The sequence below is a fragment of the Gorilla gorilla genome, chromosome 5 (genome assembly GCF_029281585.2).
Source record: "Gorilla gorilla gorilla isolate KB3781 chromosome 5, NHGRI_mGorGor1-v2.1_pri, whole genome shotgun sequence".
NCBI lineage: Eukaryota > Metazoa > Chordata > Mammalia > Primates > Hominidae > Gorilla > Gorilla gorilla.
In genome coordinates, this window is record NC_073229.2 from 145862374 (window position 1) to 145871061 (window position 8688).

The window sequence follows — 8688 nt, forward strand, 5'->3', positions numbered from 1 at the left end:
TGATATTTCAGTTTGGTTCTTCAAATATAGGTCTTTATTCTTCTTTTTAGTACTGGGCATTAAATAAGCCAAAGTTTTTTACACTTAACAAATCTCATCCTATTAAAAAAGAATTCAAAAATTTTACAGAAAACTTTTTCAATTCCTATTTTTCAATTACTTTATATTTAAAGATATAACAACAAAGGGAAAAAAGAAGAAACAAAATTATAAAATGGAGCTGGGCACAGTGGCTCATGCCTGTAATCCCAGCACTTTGAGAGGCAGAGGCAGCCTGGGCAACATGGTGAGACCTCATCTCTACTAAAATTTAAAAAAAGGCACACACCTGTAGTCCTAGCTATCTGAGGGCCTGAGGTGAGAGTATGACTTGAGCCCAGGAAATCAAGGCTGCAGTGAGCCCTGATCATGTCACTGCACTCCAGCCTAGGTGACAGAGGAAGGCCCTGTCACAAAAACAAACAAACAAACAAAAAACTATAAAATGTAAAGATAGGGAAATTAAGGGTTTCATGTGCAGTTCAGTGTGAATAATATCTAGTAAAGGACAGAAAGTACTGCTACTAACACAAATAATTAAGCAAAAGTTAAATTAATCCTATGTTTATGTTGCCTTTATTCAAAACAAAATAATTTTTCCTCCTCTCTTTGCTCCAGTTGAATATTCCACTATAGTTACTTGTGTGTTGTCATTGCTGCAAAATCTGGGTCCTTATGGAGAGAGTAAATCTCTTATTCCTCTTTATCTCATCACAATGGGACACGCAGAGCACCTAGTACTCAACACATTACTAGTTGAGGTAATGAAGTAGAAAATTCATTTTTTTTCTTAGCATCATCTTCAGGCTGAGACAAGAAAATGAATATGATTTTATTTTGCAACATATTTCTCCTGGGTAGTAAAAGGATTTGTGATTCTTCTAATCTTTTGTGCATATAATGCTCCAGTTGACATAAATTCATTTCCATCCTGCCACTGGGGACACCAAATGTCTCTATTTTGGGATCTTAGGAAAAATAATACTGTTTACCTTTGACTCATTTATGTCAAGCATGTCCTTGTAATATTGTGTAGTTACAGGAATAAACTACAAAGACATCATCTTACATTTATATGAGGCTGTATGGTTTATAAAGCATTTTTACACATATTATTTTATTTCGTGTTCATAACAGCCTTGTGATGTAGATAAAGCAGGGATTACTATTATACTCTCTTTGATTTGGTTTCTTGTCTCGGAATGTCCTTACCTACATTTTCACTTTGTGTTATGTAAAGAACTAATGCCTTTAAACACCAAGTTAAATGGTCCAGATTGGGCAAATGATTTGTTTAAAATCTCACAGATGGACTTTACACAGCAGATTCCGAACCCCAAAGTACACACCTTTGACTCATAGTCTATTATTTAGTTCCCTCTATCCTCAACCAATTTTCCCGCAGTTTTCCACCTTCCTTCCCCTTGCTCCCTTCACATAACTTAAATATGTGCATATTCTAGAGTAATTAATTTAAAAATTTCTTGTAATTTTCCTATATAGTTTTCTTCCAGCCTGTTAAACTATCTATAATTTTCCCTAGAAATCAAATTGTTTCTTTAAGTGATAGAAGCAATTCCATGTTAACACAGTAATAAACACTAATACAGTGTCTGTAATGCACTGAGCACTGTTCTGTGTACTTTAACCAATTTACTAATTTAATTCTCACCACAACCTAATAAGGCAGACACTGTTATTAGCCCCATTTTACAGTTGGGAACACTGCACAATCAGAAAGATGGAGTAATTTGCCCAAATTTATCCATTTATTAAGTGACAGAGCCAAGATTTAAACCCTGACAATGGGGTTCATAAGTGTGTGCTATTAGCCGTTATGCTATAATGCCTTTCTATGGTTATAGAAACTTGATTACATAAATTCCACATATTTACCCTATGCTAATGCAATGCTTAGGAGAAAAGCAATAGTGCACTTCCGTATACCTTTTATCAGGGCCTCTACAAGTCATGCTATCAACAGTGACTATGTTCCCCAGCACCGTGAACAGCATTATTGCTGTTCAGAAAAAAAAATGAAAAACTTAGAAATAATGTAAAAGGATGATTACATGACCTTTCAGTGTCACACTGGAGCATTGTTTAATAGGGTCACCCAACAATTATTAAAATCTAGTACGATGACCCTTTCCTTGATATACCCTTTATTACTAATTAGAGCCCAAACTCTATGATATTATATGGTACCTTGTAAATATTATCTGGTAGAGAGGCAGATAATTTCTACCTGGTTGAAATTATAACCCCAAAGGATATGGTTTTATTGCCCTTTAGTTTATTAATGATATTTGTCTCTAACCTATCAGTCTTTTTGTTCAATGCATATCATTACTTAGTTCCTCAAATGTTCTTTAAGCCAACTTACCATCCTGTTCCCCTAATTCATGAGTTAAATACATCTTTGATATTTACTTATTCTTTATTTTCATGGTATTCATGTTTTTTAATGTTTTTAAAAAATTATTCCTGGAAGTCACCATGGTTTTTTTTCACTCAGCTTTTATGAGTTGATTATGAAGAAACATAGAAAAGCCTTTGATATACAAAATAAAATAGAAGTATATAATGTTATGAAATCAGTATGTCCTAGTTATTAATTACTGAAGGACAACTACTCACAAGTCACAGAGTTCTGCAAAACCTAAATATAAAACTATTCAGCATTTTGCTGAGTATGAACAAAAGCATAAATAGTATCAGACTGTAATAAGAGGAAAGTGTGGGTGCTGGGAGATAAAAACAGTAGCAACCACACAGAGCCATCATTTCACCTTTCCTCCACAAGTTTAAAATGAAACAGATATAACACATGGACACTTCAAGACAAAGAAGTGACTGCCCATTTATGAAATAGAGACATAATCAATGTCTTTAAACGGTCACCAAATGAAGAGCAAAACCCAACTCTGGTGAGAACAAGATCATTTCTTATAGTACTTTTATTCTGTTTTTGGCTGTTGTCTTTCGTACTAACCAGAGAACATTTTTTGTAAGCAAGTTTCAGGGCCCTTTACCCTGGTTTTAGAATGATTCAGACTCATATAGAAAAAATAAAACAAGATGCCAGGCACGGTGGCTCATGCCTGTACTTGCAACATTTTGAGAGGCCAAGGAGGGAGGATTGCTTGAGCCCAGAGTTCAAAACCAGCCTGGGCAGCATAGTGAGAACTCGTACGAAATCTAAAATTTTAGCAGAGTGTGGTGGTGCATGCCCATAGTCCCAGCTACTCAGGAGACTGAAGTAGGGGGACTGCTTGAGCCTGGGAGGTTGAGGCTGTAGTAAGCCTTGATCATGCCACTGCTCTCCCACCTGGGCAACAGAGCAAGACCCTGTCTCAAACTTAAAAAAAAGAAAAAGAAAACTTCTTTAGTAATTAACATCAAACTTCCATTTCCCCCGAGATAGGAGGATTCCATGTTTATATTAACTAGTAAAGCCAGACTAGTAAAGCCAGGAGTGAGCCAAGCTTAAGATAACAGAAGAATGTTTCCTGTTAACTTAAAAGCTGATGCTAAAGAAAGCCAAAGAATAAATGAGTTAAAATGTAAGGCTCTTATATTGCCCAGAATGTAGAAAAAGATTAGATTACTTTTGACTTCTATAAATCAAGAAAATCATGAAAAGAATAGTGAAGTGGTTAATGTTATATCAGAGGGAGAGACTAGGAATTGCTGAGAATGCAAACATAAGATTAATAAGTGTCCATACTTTGTTGCTATCCCTTTACCTGTTCATTAATTTTTAGCTATTATTTAGCATATAGAATATTATAAAGAAAATGTTCTGATATTTGGTAGCCCTATTTAGCAACAGTCACCTATCACTATCAAAACTACTGGTGACTAAAAAATTAGTATCTAATGCTGATAAAGTGAAACTCTAAAGTTAATGAATATCTTAAGTCCTTCTTGATAACAGGGTTCTATGACAAAACATTTGACTTTACAATAAGTCACCACATCTGGCTAATTTTTTTATTTTTGTAGAGACAGAGTCTCACCATGTTGCCCAGGCAGGTCTCAAACGCCTGGGCTCAAGCCATCCTCCTGCCTCTGCCTCCCAAATTGCTGGGATTACAGGTGTGAGCCACTGCACCTGGCCTCACTCTTTTTTACTTAAGCTGGTTTGTGCTGGAATTTCTGTCTCATGTAACAAAAAATTCCTAACTGGCATAGATCACATAGAGAGGATAAAAAATTATTCTCTTTTCCCTCATCTAAAGCTCCATATACATGTCCTACATGTCATGTTGCCCAGAGGAAGGGCATGGCTCAGTTAAGAAAGAGGCAGAATACAGCCATGTTTTAGCTCATTTTTGAAAGTTTAACTGCCCCATTCAGCTCTCTCCCTTCACAAGCCTTACCTTTGATAGTTTCCTCTTCAACAAATAAACAACAAAGCCCTGCCTCTATTTTATAGATTGTGTGGCAAACGCTTGAAATTGCAGTGTAGTGTTGCTTTTCTTTTTTTTGAACAATTTTCTGATTTTTTGTTAGCTTTTCTCTGTAGTTAATGCTTCCCCTTAAAGTTAGAGTGAACATTATATTTTACCAGTTACTTTCATGTCTCATCTGTCTTCCTGCTCTTCTGACTAAATCCCACTTTATGTCTGACCAAGCCCATTGCTGTGATGGAGGGAAAAGGACTACTCTTCTCCATGTGAATGATGAGACCCATAGTGAAATGCACAAATGACAGAGTGGAACTTCCATTTCTGGGAGGACCAATGGGTGTAAAAAAAGGAGGTATTCCTTGATACTTTTTTTCTTTTAAATGAAGATAGGTATATTTAACTTGTGGAAGAGAACATGGATAGGTTTCAAAACAAGAGATTTGTTAGATTTACTATAGATTCACTGCAAAAGGTGACAAACTACCAACTGTAAAATCAGGCTTAAATCTTTGGTGATCAGAACATCATCTCAGGAAAAGTATGCTCTGGAATGTGTGCTATTAAGCCCTCTCACAAATCACTGTGAAGATGAGAACTTGAAGGAATATAAGACAAATTGTAGTATATTGCTTCTAAATTTACTACACTCTTATCCTTCAAAGTTCCTTGAATCAACTTTAGAACTGTTTTTGACTCAGTGCCTGTGCCAAGAGGTAACATGGACCAATGTATTTTCCTTTTAATTAGGGAACACACATAATTTAGAGAAATAAAGGTGAATCTTAGAAACTCTGTTTAATGTTTTTTAGTTACAAACTTCCTTTTTATTAAAATTAGCTTGTAATAGAAAGAGAAGCTACTTGATAGTATAAATTAGTTGCATTAAATTGATCCCCTTTTATTTTTTCATCAAGTTATAGAAGGAACTCAGTAAAAAAGCAGGAACTTTCTTAAATTTCCAAGGGTAGATACATTTGGAGGTATTATTGCAAAGGATCATGGGGAAAAGAGAAGTCCTATGGTAGTGCAGAGAGGAACTGTGATATGGGAAAACATAAAAGACAAAGAGCAAGTGGAAAAGTCCCACTGTTTTTAGCCAGTTCCAACAAGAACTGATGAAATTTTCTCTGAAATACCCTACTCTGTTCCCCTGCACACAGACACACAATCCAGCGGTTTCCATTGAAACTGGAAGTTTCAGAACCATAGCTAATCTGCAATGTAAGCACATGGAATCAGAAAGGCTAATGGATTCCATAGTCATCAACCACCCTCCTGCTTTGGATCACAGACCAGGGAGGCATGGTTTGAACATGTGAAATAAATGTAGAGATTACATAATGCAGCTTTAAATTGTAGTTCATTTTAAACAGACCACGGTTAGTAAAATTTGTGTGTGTGTGTGTGTGTGTGTGTGTGTTTCTAAGGAGAATGTAGTTTGAAGCAGCATGATTTACGTGATCTGGGAAAATCCTTACAAATGAATTCCATCCCACCCTTTCAAGGAAATACTGTGATTGTGGCAGCTACCTGATTAAGCTGTATTCTATTACTAGTCTACGATCAGTATCACTTTGCTGCTTGTCTTATATACCGGCATAGTAAATAATAACAAGAAGCCATTAAAATAAGTATAGTTAAGTCTCGATCGGTCACACAAGAGGGTTTTTGGTTCTGTTGAATGGAAAGTATTGTTTCTCTAACACACTTTCAGTAGCATTAATAAGACCTGCTTAACTAAATGCCATATCTTATGTTCTGTGAGGAAATATCTTACCTCAAAGAACAGTCTAGAGTGTCAAGAAGGGATGCTAGAAGAACCTGGTTCTCATTTCTTAAATTTTCTCTTATGATACTTATCAGTGCTATGAGTATTCAGAGGAATGTCTTAGTAAAAAGGGTTAACAGCACTCCCAAGAAATCAGTGTAATAATGAGACAAAAGCATGAGTCAAATAGAGTTAGAGGCCACTGATGAATAAGTTTCAGAATACAGAAGGCTTCAAGTAGTAGAAAAAGTTTCTCTTTATCTTTTTAAAGCTACTGTATATACAAATTAAAACTAAGTTAGTCCTCTCTTCCTTGGTTTCAATGACCATAAAGCAAAAGGGCATATACCAGATTTGCCTTGGTTGCTACAACCAATTCACTGTTTCCAAAGATTTAGAATCTTCTGAAATACAATATTCCTAATTTTTCCAAAGATTTTCATAGTATGTATTATTCTCCAGGAAATTTATCATATTGTATCAATTTCATAAAATACACTTCTTTCATAAGCACTAATTTCCACAGTGATGTAGGGAAAGATATAAGAAAATATGCTATTTTCTGGGCAGGCCCTGTGGCTCATGCTTGTAATTCCAGCACTTTGGGAGGTCGAGGCAGGTGGATCACCTGAGGTCAGGAGTTCAAGACCAGCCTGGCCAACATGGTGAAACCCTGTTTCTACTAAAAATACAAAACTTAGCCAGGCGTGGTGGCTAATGCACCTGTAGTCCCAGCTACTCAGGAGGCTGAGGCAGGAGAATCACTTGAACTCAGGAGGTGGAGTTTGCTAGTGAGCCAAGATCGTGCCACTGCACTGTAGCCTGGGCAACAGAGAGAGACTCTGTCCGCAAAAAAAAAAAAAAAAAAAAAAAGAAAAGAAAAGAAAAGAAAAGAAAAGAAAATATGCTATTTTTTAATATAAAAACATTGATCAATTTTCTGTATATGCATATATAAACCTATAGATGTATATAAATATTCAGTTCATAGTCTTTCGTTCAAGAACATACAGTCTGCTGTCCATATCTGTGGGTTCTGCACCCATGCATTCAAACAACTGTAGGCTGAAAATGTTTGGGAAAAAAAATGGATGGTCACATAGACTTTCATGTCATTATTTTCTAAACAATACAGTATGACAACTATTTATATAGCATTTATATTGTGTTAGGTATTATAAGTAATCTAGAGATGATTTAAAGTATATAGAAGGACTGTGTAGGTTATATGCATAAAGTACAACATTTTATATCAGGGACTTGAGCATCCATGGATTTTGATATTGGCAGGGATGTCCTGGAACCAATTCCCCGAAGATACGAAAGGATAACTATACTATATTTTAGAAAGTTCCTTGCAGTTCTTTCATTTTGAATTCAAGATTTATTTTTAATAGATAAAATTTTATAGCCCATTTGACTCTCAATATTATTTAGTACAGAAAATCTTTTTAATCCAAGTGCCCATGAAAAGGAATATTTATAATGCTTTTTTTATGGTGAAAAGTATATATATATATATATACTTAGAACTAGCAAGCTAGACTCATTTTAGATTATCCCAATTTTGTTGGCAACATCCAAAGCATTGATATCAGGAGCCAGTTGAACATATGCCTTCTTCAAATCAGGGTGTTGACCTTGGCCACATCAATGTCATAGAGCTTCTTCATAGCCTGTTTGATCCGGTGCTTGTTGGCTTTAACATCCACAATGAACACAAGTGTGTTGTTGTCTTCTATCTTCTTCATGGCAGACTCAGCGGTCAGCAGAAACTTGATGATAGCATAGTGGTCAAGCTTGTTTCACCTGGGGGCGCTCTTCCAAGGATATTTGGGCTGCCTCTGGAGTCACAGTATCTTGGGCTGCCGGAAGGTGGGTGACATGCGGATCTTCTCTTTTTTTCTTTCTTTTTTTTTTTTTTTTTTTGTGGCTATGGACACCTTTCAACACTGCCTTCTTGGCCTTTAAAGCCTTCACTTTGGCTTCGGCTTTAGGAAGAACTAAAGCCGAAGGAACTTCCTTCTTCGCTTTCAGCGCCATCTTGTGATAAGGGTCCAATGCTTTTTTTTTTTTTTTTTTTTTTTTTAAATCTACGACTGCTTTTAAAAAAATGCATTCCTAGTTTCAACTCAAGATACAGGAACGTGTCTTTTTTTATTCTCTTACTCCTGGTCTTGTCAACAGTTCAAGGGGTTGGGTGGGGTGGGAGTGGGACCAACATTGAAGATGAAGAAATTCCCACCTGTGTCTGTTTGCCATCTCTATTTGTATAACAAAAAGTAAATTGCTAGATAAGTGACTACTTAGGTATTCTAATTTGGAATGGACTGGCATTTGGAACTGTATCACAGTATAGAAAGTTTTAAATTGGTAGCTCTCAGTCTTATTCATCTTTCTGTCTAGTTAATTCATTTTTTAAAACCTATATTGTTTGTGCTTAGATCGTGAGTCTTTCAAAGACAT

The 8688-nt window shown here is 35.9% G+C and overlaps 1 pseudogene; it reads right to left on the minus strand.

The window, feature by feature from the left end:
* Positions 1 to 7773: 7773 nt before the first annotated feature.
* Positions 7774 to 8265, minus strand: LOC101147120 (large ribosomal subunit protein uL23-like; annotated as a pseudogene).
* Between the last annotated feature and the right edge of the window lie 423 nt (positions 8266 to 8688).